Source organism: Lissotriton vulgaris, chromosome 3_2 (genome assembly GCF_964263255.1).
Source record: "Lissotriton vulgaris chromosome 3_2, aLisVul1.2, whole genome shotgun sequence".
Lineage (NCBI taxonomy): Eukaryota > Metazoa > Chordata > Amphibia > Caudata > Salamandridae > Lissotriton > Lissotriton vulgaris.
The window spans coordinates 80,389,715-80,411,345 of NC_141690.1; positions in this window are offsets into that span (position 1 = coordinate 80,389,715).

Consider the following 21,631-nt stretch of genomic DNA (forward strand, 5'->3'; position numbering starts at 1 on the left):
CAGTTGAGTCATAAATACACTCTTTTCTCTCTGAGGATGTATTTCACAGCTTTACTGTCTCCCCACTGCCAACTTGGGGAATACCCACAGAAAAGCAAACCCAAAGTGTACTAGGTACATTTGACTTAAGCAGACCAAAATGTTTAGTTTGCCTGTATAGTTGGACAATCTCACACATGGCCACTTCTATAAAATAAATCCGTTTATTTCCACAAGAGACTAAGACAAAAATGATTTTGGTGCAAGCTCCTTTAGTTGAGAGAGTACTGGTAACTCAGCCCTGAAATAGATTGTCGGGATGGATCGGGGTCAGCCACCACAGTGTGCGGCATCATATTTATTGCCATGCAAAGCCAACATATTTGGTGGCATTTGAAGCTCTTTAATTCAAACAACATCTCAAAGCTTGCAGCTGATGCAGCCATTACAATGGCTTGCGTCTACTAGGCCGTCAGTGTAATAGGAGATTCAGCAAAAATGAGTCTAAAACGAAGCACATTCTGTTCCACATGATTAGAAAGACTTGTGCAACACCAATATGTTTTACTGAAATACTAATTTGGCTACTTATTTTATTAGTCATAAAAGGTATTTTTTGCTGACAGAGGATACACTTTTTTGTATATGCATAATGTCTATTACTATAACACTCGGTCCTACCCCCCACTCCCATCTTTTAAGGGCCATCCAGTGATGGTCTCACACTAGTTCTCTAAATCCAAGCAATCATCATCAAACAAAGAAATAATTTAGAATCCCTATTGTTGGTGAAAGCTAAACATTCAGGAGTGAGTAAAAAGAACCATTTTTTCTGCACCTGGAAGGCCTTATAAATCATCAATATCACTGAATGTGTTTCCGAAGGTGTAAGGGGCGCTGGGCACTTTGATGCTTCACTTGTAATACTTTTTGAATGATCATGATTTTTAGGTCTTGTCAACAGAGCGCTTTGGTTAGAGTTATTGCCAGCACACAACACAACAAGCACCATACATAAACACATGGAAAATAATCTATACTACTATAATAAAGGAAGAACTTTCAGCATTTGAGGCGGGTAAACTCAGGAACCACAGTGCCAATCCACACACCCGATACACGGTTGGAATTGCCAGGGTGTGTAGATGGTTATAGGCGACATAAATTTTTTTAAAAACATTATTTAAAAAATTTAGAGTAAAAAAAAGTAGGCCCTCCGAAGTAGCGCCGGCCACGACGTGCGTGCTCATGTCAGGAGCGCGGGGAGGAGCGGCGTCCAGGAGCGCCACGAGGAGCGGCGGACATGGCGCGGGGGAGGAGCGGTGACGTGAGGAGCAGCGGACAGGCCAGCGGCGGTGCGAGCAGCGGACAGACCTGAGGAGCGGCGGCTGAGGTAAGGGAGCGGCGCACATGGCACGGGGGAGGAGCGGTGACGTGAGGAGCAGCGGACAGGCCAGCGGCAGTGCGAGCAGCGGACAGGCGGGAGGAGCAGCGGCTGAGGTAAAGGGACCCATGTCGGGGCAGGCGGGGGTCGGGGCAGGCGGGTGACGGGCCTGGCGGGGGCCCGGGCTGCTGGACAATGTCGGGGCGGGCGGGGGTCAGGGAAGCCTGTTGCTCCCGGACAAGGTCGGGACGGGCTGCTAGTACTTATTATAAAAGTGCCATTGGACAGCTCGTTTAGTGAATTGGATACTGTTGTTCAACATGGTTTAGCCATTGGCTAAGCAGGTGGTCCATCAGTGTTGGTATCAGCCTACATTATTTCGTGAATCATAGAATGTGAACATACAAAAAATAGTGCATGTCCTGACTTTCTCATTCTTACAATAACAATGCCTTCTAGCGTCCTCCCCTTGCTCATCTGTTGCACGTTGGTCCTCTCTCACCCATCCCTGTTTTCCCCAATGTAATTTTTTTCCATTTTTTTTTTAAGGCGCAGCAGCCTAACTGCTCACTGGTGTTTCATGCATCCACCGGCGGTTTTTACTTTTATTTTCACTTCACTGTTCGTAAATTGCCATCGGCCAAGTGGCAATGGCAAAGTAAAAAGATCTGTACAACTATTGTTGTTTCTCGTGCACACTATTATGTCTTTGCGTGTAATACCTTTGCAGACGCGTGCTCACCGGGTGTGTATGTTGTCAATCATACACTCTTCCTAACTCTAATTATGCCAAAGAGAACACTACTTTGGACCCCGGGGGCACTGCTAACGAGTATATCATATATGGTAATCACTCATGTAGTAAGACTGTCACATATCAAAATCTTTAACAATGAACTCAAAACAAGGTTCCAGTTTATGAGCACATAGACCACTGCCGTGGTTTATTCATCTTTTCAACTGCTGAAATAGATCAACTTCTTGTTCTAAATCAACAATACATTCATGTGTGTGAATACAATTTTAACAAAATTCAGTCATGAACACAATCTTCTGTTGTAGCACAATGCTTTCTGTCCCTTCTTCAACATGTCATAGTAGTAAGACACTGAGAACCAAATACAGAAACTAGTTTTGTCCATAAAAGTATGTTTACGGCCATAAATAAATAATTTGTACCTGCCAGGAGTTCACAAAAGGATTCATGTAAGGTGTAAATTGATATTCTTCTGCAGTTTTCTCTGATAGAAGTACAGATAATTTTGCAGTTATAAACCCTAAGCAAGGAGTGGTTTGCCTTATAACTTTGTGAATCCCCACAAATGTGTACACTTCTGGGTATTCACACACTGAAGCATGGCCTTTTTCCATCATGGAAACGGTAAGAAAGTTATCCAGCCTTCCCTTACAGGACGGGAAGGGGCATGACTGACCCCCAGGTTGGTTTGTGTGTAGGAGAAGGAATTTTTTTAATGAAAAATGTTTTCCATTCGGAGAAAAAATAATAATAAAAAAATGTGCACCTACGTATTTCGTTGCCTTTACCTTTAATGAGCATTGCACAGTGGAAACAATTTAACAGGGAAAATTGGAAGACATCAAAAAGTCACGTCAGTATATGTTAAATTTGAAATCAATGCAGCTCAGCGCCCACATATGCTGCACCACACTGCATTGTGCTGCATTGCGCGAAGGGGAAGGCGTAATACAGAGCCTTATGTACTAAGATTGGGCATCTAATGGTGGCCTTGTACTTTTGCACAGAGGCAAACATCACTGTACTGAATAGTATTTGCTCTGAAAGCATACACAGACAGATTCGATGTGTACTTCGCACTGCAGCACATTTGTAATGCACCCGCTTTCTTTGAGATATCAAAGCATTCCACCTTGTTTGTGCCTACTTCCTCTAGATACTAGTTTTGTCCAGTCTGGATACCATGACATTCAAAACCTTTGCACGTTTGTGGTGAAACTCCACTCCAGAAATGCTCCCTTGATGCCAAGTGCCACAAAGAGGATTTGAAATTATGAAAAGGTCACCTTTCCAGCTCTAAATACCCTTGTTTAAGGGAAAGTAAATCAATGGTGCTGCTTAAACACCTCTTTGACTCACTTTGCATCTTAATAGCAATGGTTCAAAGCATTGGTAAATCTTGGCCAACATGTCTATGTCTAGAAATCTGCACCGAAACAGCTTTCCAGGTGCACTATTGGACTTGGGTAGAACTCTAACAAAACGTTTAAACTTTTTGGGGGAATCCAGCCCTGAGTGCTGTAAAAGGATGACAGATGGTACAAAACATTAGAAAGGTATGACTTCTTCTGAAGATACGTTTTTCTTTCAGGATGTTTAACACTCATGGTAAGGTTCTTTAATTGTCAAGGCACTTGGTACAGGGTTCATACATATGATTTGTGAATAATTTTAGTAACACGGTTTTGCTGATCATTGTGTTGTTTCTGATACTCACGCTGAACACGTGTCCCCTAATGGTCTTGTAAATATCACACCAAAGCGAAATGCCTGTCGCCAGTAAAGAAAATGGATGTTACATGAAATAGATAATGTTAAATAAATTCATAAATACACAAATTGATCAACACGCATGACAACGTGTACTTATTCTATAGGGCAATCGTTTAAGGTACTTAATATGCATTAACATATATTAAGAGCATTAATCAGTGCAGTGCAACAATTGCAAGTACAGAAAGCTCATTGATCACTGTGAAAAGGAATGGTGCGCGACGAGCAATAGTGATTCCAAAAGACAATACTTAGAGTTACTGACACAGATGTGTATTGTTGCCATTAATTAATAAATTATGAGCTTAATCAGTAGCACAAAGAGTGCTGAGCCCAACCACAGACTTTTTGCATAATTCACCCTGAGTGGGAAGGCCTCCCCCACCGGAGTGTTCGCGCAATATTAATTAACTGAAGCAATCACTCTCAGTTTAATCTAGGGACTGTTCAGCTCTTCTCAGTATATACAAGCCTTTTGGACTTCTGTAATCTCATAGGTCTAAAGCAGATGGGTACTTCAGCAGAGACATTGGGCCACATGTATGAAAGTTTTTTGCATTACCAAACGGCGTGATTCAGTAAAATAGTCTGTTTGCGAATGCAAAATAGTCTTTGATGAGGAATGAAAGACTTTGTACTCGCAAGTTTAGGTAATCGCAAAAATGTGACTACAAATAGGGAATTGAAATTGCGATTCTCTTAGAACATATATGAAGCATTTTCCAACTGCAAACTGTGCATTAAGCAAAATACATTTAACAATGCCTACAAGTCGATGCGCACAAAACTGCATTTTCAAAGTGCATATAGCGCACATATGTCCCTAGAACATGTGTGCACATTTATTTTTTGGGGGTGTCTTTCGGGCCCTGGGCACCCTTGGCTTTGCATTAGCTAATTTGCAATTACCAATTAGGTGACTGAAAATTAGCTAATGCAAAAGCATTCAAACCAATGTACCTTTCGGACAAATGGACTAATATTACCTAATAGAGAATCGCTATTTACCGAATTGCTATTAGGTAATATAGTATCATATGTATCATACAAATTCGCATTCGCAAAGGCCGAAATTAGCAGAATTTCGGCCTTTGCGAATGCGAATCTGCTAAATGGGATGTATGAATGAAAATCCAGTGCAAAATAAGGAATAGTAAAATTTGCGATTCCTTATTTTGCAATTGCATTTAAGGAATCGCAAATTTTGCGATTCCTTAAATGCAATGTATGAAGCTAAAAAAAATTGCTAATTGTCCCTAAGGAATCGCAAATTACCACCAATTCAAGTTGGTGGTAATTTGCAATTTTCTTGAAAAATGCCAATTTTGGCATTTTTCAAAGTGCCATGTGACGCACATACTTGCCCTTGGGGCATGTATGTGCACCACATGTGCACCCATACTTATTTCAGGGGTGCAACAGGGTGTCCTTTGGACGCCCCGGCAACCTTGAAATTATTCTCAATTTGCGATAAACAAATTGAGAATGGCAAATTGAGAATAAATTCCCATTCCTTCCTATGGGTCAGGAGGCCCATGGCAATGATTGGGAAAGTATTCCTTAATTACGAATTCGCTATTTGCGAATTCACAATTAAGGAATATCAAGAAATCGCTAAAAAATTGTGATTTTCTTGATACATACCAATTAGCGATTCTGAAATAGCGATTTCTTAAAAATCGCTATTAGAGAATCACTAATTGATATCTTGATACATATGGCCCATTAAGAAGTTGCTAAATCTTTGGCGATTCCTTACATACATAGCATTTTGCGATTACCAAATAGCCATTGGGGAAAAATCGCTATTTGGTATTCACAAAATGCTTATTTGATACATGTGGCCCTAATACATTATCTGTAAACGGACACCACACTGGTGGATAATGGATTAAAAAAAATCCCATCATGGTAGGAGCAGGTTTACTTACGCTCTGCACTGGGCTTGCATCACAAAAGTGACATTAACTAACACAAAATGTTTCTTTTGAATGTACTTTCCAGAGGAACATTTTTTTCGCTGGGTGCTTTCTTTCTCTTTACCTCTCAAGCAGCTCGATGCAGCCACTTTGGTTGCAGTAGTGCATTTCGAGACAACTTTGTAAATCTGGGATAATAGTCTGATGTGCTCTGACAAATGATGGCCTGAGGTTTAGATTTACTAACGCTTTACACTGGATTTCCATTACAAAGGTGACAGAAACCCACCACAACATGTTGGAATGGAAGTTACAATCCATTGGGAGCCGAGATTTGTGATGGAAAGTACCCTAGAATAATGAAAAGTTGTGTTAGGCACTACTTTGCATACTTTGCCTCAAGGGCAAATTCTATTGGTGGTACATGGGCACTCCCATGCAACCACCCAGTGGATTTGATGCAAATTCCTATCTTCTAGCAGTCACAGACAGGAGTTTGCACTATAATTGTACACCTCATCAGTGGAGTGTAACAAGGAAAACATTTTTCATTTCTCCACATTTTTTCAACTTTCCATATATGTTTTATTGAACAGCACACATCCAAAGGAGAAAAAGTTTACAGCTTGTCTAGGCATAGTAAATTGTAATAGAAGGGTACCTTTTGTGTACAAAACCTATAATAGATATGAAACTGGCACATACGCACTATAGAGAAAAGGTATGTGTGTGGTTCTAGGCAGCCTTAATTAGTCGAATGCTAGGGGGAGACCAGGGCGGTGCCATATCTTGGAAGATATGCTGCTATCTTGCTCTCTCACGCAACTTGGCTCAGCAACTTTGGGTGCTCTGCTGCGTTGCGAGACAACTTTGTAAAATTGTTTCATATGCTTTAACGAATGAGGAACTGAGGCCTAGATTTATCAATGATTTTGACTAGATTTGTGTCACAAAAAGTATACGGATTGGGCACAAAGAGTTGGGTGGATATTTCCTCCAACGCAAACCAGGATTTGCTTTAGAAAGCACCCCAAAATAAGCCACATTTGTGTAATATGTTACTTTGCAGTACTGTGCGTCAAGGGGAATTTCCCTGAGTGGGTTTTGAAGGAATTCCCTTTCTACCTTTCTACTAACGGCCATGGACAGAGAAGTGCACCAAAACCTTATGCCTGATTGAGGCAGACAAAACAAGAAATGTTTTGATTTCTACATATTTTTTCAGCTTTGCATGTGTTATACTGTACATCACAAACAGTGTACAGGAAGGGTGACCTTCCAAAAATGCGTTAGAGAACACATACTTAATTTCAAATGGAAACAACACACCTAATTTCAATTTGGAACACAAAATTACTGGTTCTGGTCCCAGCTGCTGTAGTGCCATGTTTCATAGTAGCGTACAGGATCCGTTCAATTGCAATTTTGTTAGTGGCCTCTGCAAACACACCCCTGATTCTTATGGTGTATTACTTTTGTCTCCAAGCCACATCACAGCGTTCCCAGGATAATAAAAAGGTTATTTATTGAGCATTCTTCTTTCTCATGCAAGAGAAGTGAATCGCTACAATCGTAATACTTGCTATGAAGTAAAGTGGGTACAGTAAAAAGAGTATTATGAAATAATACTGTAAAAGCATTTATATGGTTTCTAAGCCATAAGATACATAAAATAGATAAAATACATACAATGATAAATAATGACTAAAAGTACTCAACTGGTGCATCTAAAATACGCCTACCCCGGTGTACCTAACCTAAGTCTAGTACAAGGGAAGAAGTAAGTGAGGTGTAGCTTGAGTTAAATAGTTTCTGCCAAGAATCTATCCAAGAATTCACTAAGGGTCTAATCAGCTCCGTACCTTGGTTATAGACTGAAGGAGGTCTTGTAGCTCTCTCTCAGGACTCGATCTCCCAGTAACCCACAAGGGTAGCAGGGAAACACTGGAGCTGGATTTCTCAGCAGGAGAAAAGATAGCATCTCTCTCAGTGCGTCATCAGGGAGGCTCAGCTTCCTTCAGCACTCGCATACAGCAGGGCATCGGGCAAGTAGTTAGTCGATCTACTCCAAAATTACTGTGTGTTTGTTAGGGCATATGTGGGCATATTTATACCTGGAAGGTGCCGAGTTTGACGTAAGGGTGGACATAATAACGTCACTAAGAACTCGAAGTTCTTTACACGCTCCAGGAGTTCTGGGACAAATCAATACTGAAGCAGGGGGAAGTCCCTTACTGCTGAAGGCTGGTTGTCTTCAAGAGCTCGTTGAACTCTGGGAGCTTAGTTGAAGTAGCCATGCCGTATTTGGACTGCATTGGCTGTGTCTAAATATGGTTATGATTCTTATGCCTATATAAGGATATGATCAGTTATATCTATATAAGGACATGAATCGGGAAAATTACACTAGAGCCCTAGATACGTTACAACACCCACTCCACGTAGTATGTCCATCTTTACTAAATACTAAGCATTTATAACATTTCTAAGCATGTGCTTACAATCCCACCCCAAAAATACATAAAATGCATTTGAAATGGTTTGTACACAAAAAATGAGTATTGTACTGTACGTTTTCTACGCAGTGGTATCATTCAAATAATGCATATAGTTTTTACATTTGAAATGCTGGCTGAATGATTCACGAAATTTACATTTATGAAATGGCTCTTAATACAGAAGAGAAGGTCGAGACCATTTCATCACATATTTATATAACACTGTACATGTGCTAGAGGCTAATTTCAAAATATTGTCTCTAGGTATCAAAAAATAGAAATCTTGTTCTCTAAGAATAGTTCTACATTAGACAGATTACTCGGTGCCAAAAAAGGTAAATATTTTGGTATTGAGAAAAAATAATTTTGTTGTAGTAAAAAAATAGTTCCACATTTTGGAAGTTCTGTTTATCAAAACTGAAGGTTGAAATCAAAGTTCAGGGAACGCTGTGTGCTCGTTTATCAAGAGTTATTCTTGTTGTTAGGAGAAAACATTAACTCCGATAGGCTGGCAAAGAATTTGTCTACTTTTTTTTTTTAGAGTTTTGCATAGCGCGAACAAGACCCTTGGGTATCAGAGCGCTTCACATTACATGAGGTAGTTATAGTCTGTTTAGTTGTAGCAATTTTTCACAACATTAAGAGGTAGGTACATATATGTCACATAAAATGAAATATCAGAACACATTTCTACAAGCATATAAAGTATATCAACTATCTGGATCAGCAATGTTCACAGAATGTTGTACCTGTGTGCCGCTTTCATCTCGTACCTCACCGCAAACTCGTCGTAATGGTGAGGTCTCAACGAATGGAATTGGTATCCGCTGGGGACAACACACTGCATGAGCCGTTACGGAACCAAGCAAAGTATCGACATCCATAGGTACTGCTGATGGTAGTGAAAGACAGATGTCTAACACGCATTCTTCTCAGCAGAGCAGGCATCGTAGAACAGGTAAGATGCAATCTTGCCAGATTGGTCTGAATGATAGAAACCATGTGGTATTCATATCTCTTAGACGAGCCAAGCCGAGAACCTGTGTTATCCTATTTCGGTACCGCAGTGCCTGGATCGCTTGTTCCATGGTAACCTGGGTATCGCTGGTGACTGAACATGGAATTCCTGCTACGAGTCCCAAAATGAGAGGCAGACCGCCGAACACAGAGTGCATGAAATTCGGGAAAATTCTCAGGACTGCTTTAAAAGGTGCTAACAGTCCCGAAAAAAGTGTCTTACATACATGTACGATGCCACTGGTATCTGACATGTTTAAAATTTGACCTAACATTTCTACGAAATGTACGGGGCAGTTTGTTGATAATAATGTATGTATCTCTGCTGAGGTCCTTGCAACTTGCAGATCATACGTTTCTCTAGACGAGGTCAAAGGCACAGTTTTTTGTAAAAGAATGGCTTTCATTCGGCTTAATCTATCAATTCGAATAGAAGAGATGTTCAATGAAGGCCAAAGTATTGCCTCCTTGTCTGGCTTGCTGTTTGGATACAATACTTGCATACAACAAGTGACCCTGGATGTAACACTGACGAGATAGGGCGTTCCTGGCAACATGCCACAACAGCTGTGGTCACTTAACATAACGTAGCTATCGTTGGAAAGCTGCCTGAAAACAGGTTCTATTTGTGTTGCTGCCGTGCAAGTGGCAAGAAAGATCATTAGATGAACCCTCACAGGCTCCATGTAAATTAATTTCTTGACATAGAATTGTACCACTTAGTGATTTTTCAAAATTTTTTCCTCTAAGAATACCTCTTTGTTACCCCTACTCCAACATCTATGTGTGTAAGGTAAATTCCCAGGTCAACTTAATGTATCCTTTACCCAACCTTTCATACAGGCCCGCTGGTATATGCTGTAGGCAGTATTGAAACTGGAATCTCATTATTGGTATTGTTATGGTACCATGTATTATCCAGTTTCTCAGAAACTGTTAATGGTAATCTTTCTAGTTTTTCAATGCTCAGCACCTTTATAGTCTGCTCCTTTTTGTGCCAAAGAGATTTGTTTATCAGTAAGGTTAAAGATAGAATACATTGACGTTGTGTTCTTTAGACGCCAAGGCACTTAGCCTGAATGCAGATTTTGTAATGTCCAGCTTTATTGCACAATAGAACGTAATTCGGACTGGCCATGTTGTAACATTAGCATATCCTGTTCTATTATATCAAGAGCAGATGATACAATGCTGTCCAAAGAATAAATTCTGGAGGACAGAGTCGTTAACCCATTGTCCACTACAGACAGTGATTTTTCCAAATTAATACAATCAATTTCCCGTATTTTTTCAGCAGTTTCAATTTGCGCTACTTTCCAAGCTTCATTGTAAGCAGCATATATACCGGCGTATATGAAATGTTTTTGACGCTGTTTGCGAGGTCCCAATAAGAAATCTCGCAAGTCAGCACCTTCTTTAAGGAAAGTCAATTGTTGCTTAATTTCAGGTAGTGTGGGTTTCTGTAACCATTCGAGGCATAGTTTTCCTACACTGTATGTTGTTATTATCCCTGGATGTTGTCTGTGGGAATATCTTGGGTCTGGCCTGTTCTGTTTGAACCCCTGTGTTTTGTCCAGGAATCTATCTTGACAGTTATTAGTGTCTGTGGGCCAGATCAACCATTTTTTCCAATGAGGATTAGTTCTGTTTTGGTGTAAAATATGGGACACGTCTAACCACTCATCTGTAGTGCTATTTCTATCAGGCATAGGCTTTGGTATAGACAAATTGTTTAATTCTTTTATCTCAGCTAGGCCAAGACAGGTTGTTTGTTGAATGGTGTCATTCAAGAACATTATTTGTTCTGGGATCATGCAGGCTCTGAATAATGATTCTAATCCCTGTACTTGCCAAACTTTTGAACCCCAGATTGTTTTTGTTTCAATGTTATTTTTCCAGAATTCAAAAACAAATGTAGACAATTTTTCATAAAATGTTGCAGAATATATCTGTTTTGTATTGGTTAACATATTGTTCATTCCTGTCTTATTCACATTTTTTAAATAAAACTTTTCTGGATCTATGACATTAAACCCTGAAAAGTATGGAAATTTCTCATAAAATCTTTTCGTGCTGCCTTTTGGCGGTGTTGGACAATGTTCCCATTGATTATATGTTAAAACATTTCTAGGTTTTGCAGATTTATGCAAATAGTGGTGCCCAAAATGATTAAAGCAATACATTTCTTCACAATCAGATGAACCTTCTAAATAATCATGATTTTTAAACTTTTCTGACATTTCTACATCAGACATCATATTATTAATAGACTCAAAGTCCCAATCATCAGAGAAACTGCTCGGTGAGACAAAGTCACTTAATGAAACCTTGAACTGATGTGGATATTTCAAGAGTTTAACCGGGCCATAGATGTCGTAATCAGTAGCGTCCCATGCTACACCACCAGGTATAGGAATGGCTGTGATGTTTACTGATGACAGGTCTCTTTTTTCAACATGAGATGACTTGTGAGGTTTTAGGACCAAGTTGATGTTCTGATTTGCTGTGTCCATTGTACTGTATTTTCCATCAATCATTCTTCCCAAGCTTAAACCTAAAATGAGCCAGAGCAGGAGGAAAAGTACACCTAACACAATCCACAATTCAATCCATGGTGAAATCAGATATATTTCTCCAAGTTGATGAAAGAGTTCTGTTATTTTTTCTTTGAGTGTCTTGTTTGTTGGCTTTTCTTCATGTTCACTAGGATCTTCAGAAAAGTCATCGAAATTGATTAAATAGCCAGAGGCAGTTCTGTCAATTGTTGGAATCGCATCAGGATTGTTATTAATCTTTGTAGTTGCTTCATCCTTTTTTATTTCTGTATAGTCAGAGGCTACATCATTGTAGACAGGTGTTTCTTGACGAACTGCTGCAATTTGGGTTTCAAGAGGCACAAGTTCTATGGCTTTGTTGCATAGTCCTTTTGTGTTCACTGCAGGTTTATCAAATGTGATTAGTCTCTCAGTTTGAACCTCTTGAGTTGTAGCAAGGTTTGGTCTTCTGCTACATCTTGGGAGTCCACTGGGCCTACTACTTATTATTGGCCACATGGTTGTGGTTTTACCAGGTCGATTGATACAACTCTGTTCTCCTTTTTACCAGCATGGGGCGGTAGTACTACTGATCTTCTTCCGTTGATTTCTAAGACAGGCACTGCTTTTCTGTAAGAAGGCCCAAATTCCTTCTTCACCGCAATCTTTTCTCTGACCAGATTCCCAATCTTTGGAATCCAGACAGGTCTTGCTGGGACAGGTGGTTTTTCTTCAGTGGCCGTTGGCTTTAGCTTTGTGTTCCTCAGACTTCTTCTTGCTTCATTTAAGTCCTGTAAAACAGCCAAACGATCTTTGATATCAAAGGTTTTTTGTTCCACCACTGAAGTTTGACTATCAAGGTCTTCGATTATCATTCTAGTACCAAACAAAAGTTCATACGGAGTGATTCCACCCAGAGAATTTCTTGGACACTTATTAGATGTTTGACCAACCCATCACCCGAACCTAATACCCTCGCTGTTATAGATTGCTTTATGTCACGTTTTTTTCTTTCCACTACCTCATTACCCTCAGGATGGAAGGGACTAGAGTACCGCAATGCAACGCCCAAGCTGGCCATGGCCTCCTTGTAAGCCCGAGAGCTAAACGCAGGACCCTGTTCAGAATGTAGAGTGCAAATTGTTATGTGCCGATAAAGACTCGCAAATCTTTTATAACAGTTCTGGCGTCAGCCGAGTGCTAGGGCCACATCCAAATGAATCTTGTGCCGGAATACACTGCGACCATGATATATTTATAGTTACTGTCCCTTTGTAAGGGACCACAGTGGTCCAGGTAAACACACACTAATGGTTTATCTGAGATCAGAAGGGGCGTCTGCGCAGGAAGTTTCACTGTTGATACTTTCGATTTTTGGCATATTTCACAGTCTAGAACATAGTTGTGGCGGAAAGACCTGCATGTGCAGAGGCAAGCCCTTTGTGCGCTGCTAAGATAAGTCCTAACCTATGTTTCATGTTTGGAATTGCCCTATCCCCCACTCCAGGGATTTGAGCAAAAGGAACATTGTTTGCATCAGTTTTATATGAGTACTTTACTGGAAAGCCTTTCGGAGTGTTTTGTCACTGTTTTTTACTGAAGCAGTAAAAGCTTGCATTATTTCGCTGTCTATTTTCGTTTTTGAACGAGTGATTGCAGCTACTGATGCCGTGTGGATGTCTGCCTTTGCAGCTTCATCAGCCAATGAATTCCCTGCAACGTGAACGGCATCACGTTGATGACTCAGTGTATGGATCATGTGAGTCTTTCGTAGTTCTTTCTGTAAAAGAACTACTTGTTCCCATAGCATTTTATGCTTTATTGTGCCACCTTTCACATCTTTGAAACCGTTTTGAACCCAGTTCTGCAAGTATTCATTGCAAGACTGAACGCAGTTATACGAATCGCACACTATGATTGTGGGGAATTCGCGATCGATATTCTCAAGTGCCATCTTGAAAGCCTGTAGTTCAGCTCGCTGAACTGTACAGTCTCCGAGTGATTGAGTTTTTGTGACAATAGGTCAGAATTTACCTTCGCGCCAGCGACCTTTTACAATTGTGCACGCAGCACAATAGGCTTGTTTACCCCCAATTGCGGGCTGTGCTGATCCGTCTGTATATATTATACAGTGGTAATGTTCAAGAGGCAGGATTTCGGTCGGCAGAGGACATTCGTACTCGTATTGGAGAAATTCTTGTGTTTTTAAGCTGGGGTCAAAAACGTATTCAACGTCTATTGCAGCAAGAGAATTAACGTATTGTATCCATTGTGGATGTAAAGCTTTAGAATTTGGACTGCTCACTCTTGTCACTGCCTCTAGGGCAGGTATAGGTGTAATGACTGATATGCGTTTTCCCTGTGCGAGGGCTCTTTCTTTTGCTATAGCAGTCTGAACCGCTGTCAGAATTTTCTCAGTTGAAGTGAATTTTATTTCAGCTTGTGTGTACATGTGTGATTTGTAAGCTATTGGTACTGTTTCACCTTCGTTAAAGGTCAGGTACGTGAATCCGCATCTTCCTGGGATGACTCGGATAACAAGGTTGCGTTCGTTTACACGTGTTTGCAGGTTTGTTTTAGCTAAAATGCCTGTTTGTATTGACCGTAAAATTTCTGTGTGTGTTTGAGTCCAATTAGTTTGTTTGAAATCAGGTTTTATTAATTCGTAGAGAGGTTTAACCCTCTCTGTGTAATTCATAACGTAAGTTCTTTCAAAATTCAGGAACCCTAGAATTGATTGTAAGTTTTTCAGCGTTTTTGGTGCTTGGAGCAGCGCATATTTCTCTAAGAAATTGGCTGCTAGGCTTTTCCCTTCACTTGATAACTCATATCCTAGAAATAGGAAAGTGAAGTTGGCAATCTGTGATTTTTTAAAGTTGAATTTGTACCCTTCAGATGCACACCCAAGTATAATGGTTTTCACTCTTTTCAAGTGCCTGTCCAAATCATCGTCTGTTAGATAGATGTCATCGACATAAGATAATGCCTCATCATCATACATTAGTAGTAACTCTGTTACTCTGGCTGAAAATAATCCTGGGCTATTCTTGAATCCCTGGGGGAGGCGGCAAAATTGCCTCTGGGCCCCCATACTTGAGAAAGCGGTCAAATACCCGCTTTCTGGTGCAATGTTTTGACAAAAGAAACCATTTGAAATATCTAGTGTTGTTTTATATTTTTTGCGCACGATGTTATTCATCAGTGCTGCACTGTGTGAATTTTGTACTGCAAATGTTTTGCAACAAGAGTTTAAGTGTCTGTAGTCCAATACTAGAACATATGAATTGTCTGGTTTGGAGACAGGGAACACAGGATTGTTCATTTGTGAGGTGCATGTTTCAATCACCCCCTGGTACTCAAGTTGATCTAAGATCTCCCTGACTAGTTTTTTAGCTTCTTGCTTAACAGGATATTGCCTTTGTGGATTTTATGATGAGGGGATTCCTCATCTTATCCTACATGATTTTTATATAATGCAGGGGCTTGGGCCACTGCCCATTTTCTTGCATATGTGTATTTTGTATGAATTGGAATATGATTTGAGAAGGCAGGCATAATCATTACTTCACCATGTGGGCACTCCCTAACAAATTCCGGTGGCCAGTCTTTCTCAGCTAGAAGAATATCATAGCTTTTAGATAGCTTCTCCTAGAAGAGAGTTCTTATTTTCCTAGTTATGTCCCCTTCTATAAGCAATGTTATTTCATATAATTTATGGGGTACACTAACTCTGGTGTTTGCAGTTTCCACCTGAATGTACTCATTCATGTCCACTGTCTCCAGAAGATTCAGCAGGATCTTGCGAGCTATGGTCACTTCTGCTGCGCTGTCTAGCATTGTTTGGGCCCACTCCCCGTTTTTGAGTTGTGTCCTCAGGAACCTCGGCATGTTTTATCTTTATGCTTGCTACCTTCTTTTTGGGAAATTGAGATTTTTTACTTTGGTGAGCGGGTTCCTTGTCTTTAGACTTGACGCGCTCTTCTTTATGTTCTGATCGTCCTCTTCTTTCCGATTCCTGCGAGGAAGTCTGAAAAGGTCGAGAGGGACGTATATCAATATCTTGATATCTGTCAGGTTTTTTCAAATTATCCCTATTTCTGAGGTTGTATCTTTTCTCAGAGGGCTCCCGTTGTGGAGACCTACCCTCCCCCCCCGGTCTGGAGATCTATCTCTCCTTTGGGGAGACCTTCCTCTGGACTGAAACTGTTTTTCTTTAGCAAGAGTCTGTCTGGTAGTTTCCCATTTCTTTTTCGGAGTAATTAAATTATTTTTAATGAAAGTTTTTTCAGGATTTTCTGTTAGTTGTGGTTTTTCGTGGTTTCCCACCCAAACTATCTCTACCTAATTCTTCATATGATTTTTAAATTATTCTGGCAAGTTCAAAAGGCTGGTCTGCTATTTCTGTTTCTTTTAATTTTTGGTGGATCGCCACAGATGCTGCTTCTCCTTCTATGTTGGCTAGTAGTATAGCCGAGACTTGCTTAAAGTCTTTCAGTAATTTCATACCTAGATTTAAAGCAGGCTCTGGACCGTATTCATTTTGAATCTGTCTTAGTACGTCTGGTATAGCCGCCATAGAGGGAACACCATGTGTTTTTGTGTAGATTGAAGCAAGGACTATCCCCCAAGTGTCACAGTCCTCCACATGTGGTGCGATCCCCATTGGTAAACAGATTGTCAGAATTCTGTGTTTTTCATGAGGTGTACTATCAGGGAATACTGCCTCTATTTGAGTAATCTTTTGAGCCAACCAGAATGGAATTTGTTCCCGCGTTGCAGGTAATTTACCAATGACTGATTGTGTAGTCTGTGGTGTAATTTTATTCGTGTTCCCCTGGTGAGGGGTGTGTTGTGGAATTTGTATAGCAGGTTGGACTGTTAAAGTCCACATGACATATTGGACCAATTGTCTATGTATTTTAATTAATTATTTTAATTGAACTAATAGTTCTCTGTCTGACATTTCTTCAATGTCTGGATGTGGTGTATAGCTGGCTGGAACCGGCCATGTGGCTCCTGGTCTACCTAGTGGACCGAGCCTGGTAATGTGATTTTGATGTTTTAGGGCGACATTAAACCAGAGCTGGTGCTCCTGGTAAGTTAGTGGAATTTCAACGTCCTCGAAAGGAACGTATTCCACTGGAGTTTCCTCTGCTTTGTAGTAGTGGAACTCGTGTGTTACATCATTGGCTGCTGGAAAATGTATCCATGAATAGAATACCTCTGTCTGCCGATATTCATGTGCCTCTACAAAAAATATGACTATACCACCTCTCGATGATACACCACTATTTATTAGTTTGTAAGTAACACTCTTTCTTACATTTACCAGGATGATTACTGCATCCGGGTTGTTTTGCTGAAGACTTGTGTCCTCTGCTAATAGTTCAGTTGCTATTCTAGCTCTCTCCCTTTTGTTGTCACTTTCTGTCATTTTGCTGACAGAAAGTTTGCAGAGCAAGTTTCAAGAAAGCAATATTAGGTGCACAATATTTTGGAACACTGTATCCTTCAACGTTGAATAAGCCAAAAAACTAATACATAGGATTCTCGTCCTACTTAGTTCTGGCGGATACTAACCTTTTACCCACTCCAGACGTCTATTGGAGTTTTTATGGAAAAAGGGGTCTGTGTGAAAAGCACAACTGAGTTACTCTAGCATCTAGCGTTAAATTATCGCCTTACCAAACGTTGGGCGCCATGTAGTGTAGTTCCTATATTCCCAATAGGCCCTCCGCATTGGAATAACATAAACAATAGTTTAGACGTAGGACTGAAGTCGACTAGGTCTCTATTGAATGTGTTAGACTTAATTGTGAATGCCAGCTAGCTCAGAGGTCACTAGAAACTTTCTCGAATACGCAAGAAGGGATTAGTTTCTGACAACCATATCACATGACAAATTTGTTCCCGAAGAATAAGGAATCTATCTCCAGAGTCGCGGAAACAATAGATGGCTATTTCACTCAGTCAATCATGCATGCTTTGTTTCACCAGCAGTGCAGAGAAATAGAGAGATGGGCGTTTTCAATAAAAAGGTTATTTATTGAGCGGTCTTATTTCTCATGCAAGAGAAGTGAATCGCTACAATCGAAATACTTTCTATGAAGTAAAGTGGGTACAGTAAAAAGAGTATCATGAAATAATACTGTAAAAGCATTTATATGTTTTCTAAGCCATAAGATACATAAAATAGATAAAATACATACAATGATAAATAATGACTAAGGGCCCGATGTAGGTGGCCGTTTGAGGCCATTTACCGAGCGGTAACGGCCGATTTTGGCCGTTACCGATTGGTTAATGGGTGACAGGTATGTAGGGGGCATTATTTTACCGAATCGGTAAAATTACCCATTCGGTAATTTTACCGATTCGGTAAAATAAAAATTCGGTAATTTTACCGATTCTGAGGCACCGAGATGTAGGTGGGACTCTTCAGAGTCCCAGAGGCCTTACCGAATCGGTATTTTACCATCAAATCCAATTTGATGGTAAAATGCCGATTCCGGTGTGCATGCACATGTGTGCATCCACACGTATGCCATGTGATAGGCAGACCTGCCCTTAGGGCATGTATGCCTGCCACATGGCACCCGAGCCTGTTTTGGGGGTGCCAGAGAGTGTCAAAGTGACACCCCCTGCACCATTGTGAAAATCGGAACTTACCGATTCTGAAAATACCGAATCGGTAATGCCCATTCATTCCAGCACATCTGGAATACCTACATATCCACCCTTTAGATTTACCGATTTTTAATTACCGAATCGGTAAAATTCGGTAATTAAAAATCGGTAAATCTATTTTACCTACATCTGGCCCTAAAAGTACTCAACCTGTGTATCTAAAATACGCCTACCCCGGTGTACCTAACCTAAGTCTAGTACAAGGGAAGAAGTAAGTGAGGTGTAGTTTGAGTTAAATAGTTTCTGCCAAGAATCTATCTAAGAATTCTCTAAGGGTCTAATCAGCTCCGTACCTTGGTTATAGAATGAAGGAGGTCTTGTATCTCTCCCCAGGACTCGATCTCCCAGTAACCCGTAAGGGTAGCAGGGAAACACTGGAGCTGGATTTCTCGGCAGGAGAAAAGACAGCATCTCTCTCAGTGTGTCAGCAGGGAGGCTCGGCTTCCTTCGGCACTCACATACAGCAGGGCGTCGGACAAGTAGTTAGTCGATCTGCTCCATCTGTTAGGGCAGATGTGGGCATATTTATACTTGGAAGGTGCCGAGCTTGACGTAAGTAAATAATAATGTCACTAAGAACTCAAAGTTCTTTACACGCTCCAGGAGTTCTGGGACAAATGTAATGTAATGTAATGTAAGTTTTTCTTATATAGCGCGGTTTACACTCCAAGGAGTATCTTGGCGCTTTATAAAGGTTAGGCCGGGACAGGAGAGTGTCGGGCTGATGAGAGGGGAACTGTCATTCTAGATTTGGGATTTACAGGTGGTGCTGGATAGTTTGTATATCCATGTTTTTAGGGCCTTTCTGAATTCAGTTTCTTTCTCTATTTGGCGAAGGTGAGGGGGAAGGAAATTCCATGCCTTGGATCCCAGGACTGCCAATTCCTTTCCACCTCTGGTTTTCAGTCTGAAGTTTGGGATGGTAAGGAGGTTGGCATTTTGGGATCTTAGTTTACGCAAGGGGGAGTAGTGTCTGAACATGCTCTGGATGTAGCTGGGTCCATTCCCATGGAAAGCCCTGAAGGTGATTAAAAGGATTTTGAAAAGGACCCGTTTCTGGATTGGCAGCCAATGTAGTGTTTCCATTGCTGCTGTGGCTGAGGTTCTGTTTTTCCAGCCCAATACCAGCCCAGCTGCTGCGTGTTGGACCATTTGCAGTTTGTGGCAGACTGTTTTGTTTGTCCCTGCGTATAGGCTATTGCAGTAGTCCAGGCGAGATGTTATAAGTGCTACTGCAGCCATTTTACGTGCCTGGAGTGGTATGAGGTCAAAGAATTTCCTGAGCCCTTTTATGAGGCCGAAACATGTTCCGGCCACTGCCACTGCTTGATGTTTGAAGGTCAGAGAGGAGTCAAATCTGATCCCTGAGTTCCTAGCAGATGTGATGGTGTTTTGGGGGGTGTTAGACTCCTGTGGCCACCATAGGGCGGGATTGAACAGATTATCTTTTCCAAATGGCATGATCTCTGTTTTCTCAGTGTTACATTTAAGGTGGTTTTCGCTCATCCATTTGAAAGTGGCTGTGAGGCAGTTCTTGAGTTTTCTTTCACTGTCTACGGTGTCATCCTCCATCACCAGGATGAGCTGTGTGTCATCCGTGTATGATATGGTGTAAATGTCGAAGGATGATATGAGTTTGATCAGGGGGGCCAGGTATAGTGTCGGGCTCAGGCATAAGCCCTGAGGCACTCCTGTGAGCTGTGTTTCTTCAGACCTGAACTGGCCTAAGGTGACCACCTGTCGCCTGTTGGCTAAAAAGGTACTTAGCCATCCCAATACATTCCCAGCTATCCCTGCCGCGGCAAGTCGGTCCACTAAGATGGTACGTGAAACCGTATCAAATGCCGCGGACAGGTCTATGAGCACCAGGACCGCCTTTTTCCCCTGGTCCATTGCTGCCTTCAAGGTTTCTGCGGTGAATATAAGGGCTGATTCGGTTGAGTGCTGGGCCCGAAATCCTGCTTGGTTTGGGTGCCATATATTGTTTGCCTCCAGGAAGGCTGTGAGTTGCCTTTTCACAAATATTTCAGTTAGTTTACAGAGAGCTGGGGGTAGCGAGATAGGTCGTAGGTTGGTTAGGGTGGTTGGATCTATCATTTGTTTTTTCTGCAGGGGTTTCACTGCAGCGAGTTTCCATTCCTCTGGCACTATGCCCAAGTTGAGTGAGGAGTTGATGATGTTATTTATGATGGGGTTGGCAATATCCACCATGGTGTGGAGGACATATGGGGGACAGGGGTCAAAAGGGGAGCCTGATTTAATTTTTAAGATTTCTGCCTTGGAATCATCTAAACTCACCGGGCGGAAGGTGGACAAAGGAGCAGTGATGTTTGTGGCTATATCATTAGGTAGTTCTTCTTTGTGGATTCGTGGGTGTGCAAAGTCTTTTGTAAGATTTTGGATTTTTTCTTCGAAGAAGTTGGCTATCGAATTGCATAAACCTTGGGAGGGGGGAATCTCTTTTTGCATGGATTTAGGGTTGGTAAAGGTGTTAATTATTTTAAAAATGTCCTTCTGCCTGTTTTTGCTGTTATTTATGGCTTCAGTATAGTAGTCTTTTTTTTCAGTTTTTATCTTCCCATGATACTGTCGTCGTGCAGCTTTGTAGTTGTTTTGGTCGGTTTCTTCATAATTGGTCCGCCATTTCCGTTCTAATGCCCTGACTTTCCTTTGCTCTTCTTTTAGGGCCTGAGTGAATCAGGGGACTAGGGGTTTCTTTTTGGTCCCTAGCTTTGCACGGGGGTTCCCTGCGCCTAGTGCATTTATCCATTCTCTGAGGGTTCGGCTGTCATTGGGGTCTCCCTTGGGGGTGGGTTTGGTTTCTGCTGCTCTAGTTAGGAATGTCTCTTGTTCAATACTGAAGCAGGGGGAAGTACCGTACTGCTGAAGGCTGGTTGTCTTCAAGAACTCGTTGTACTCTGGGAGCTTAGTGGAAGTAGCCATGCCGTATTGGACTCCATTGGCTGCGTCTAATTATGGTTATGATTCTTATGCTTATATAAGGATATGATAAGTTATTTCTTTATAAGGGCATGAATCGGGAAAGTTACACTAGAGCCCAGGATACGTTACAACAGTGTGCA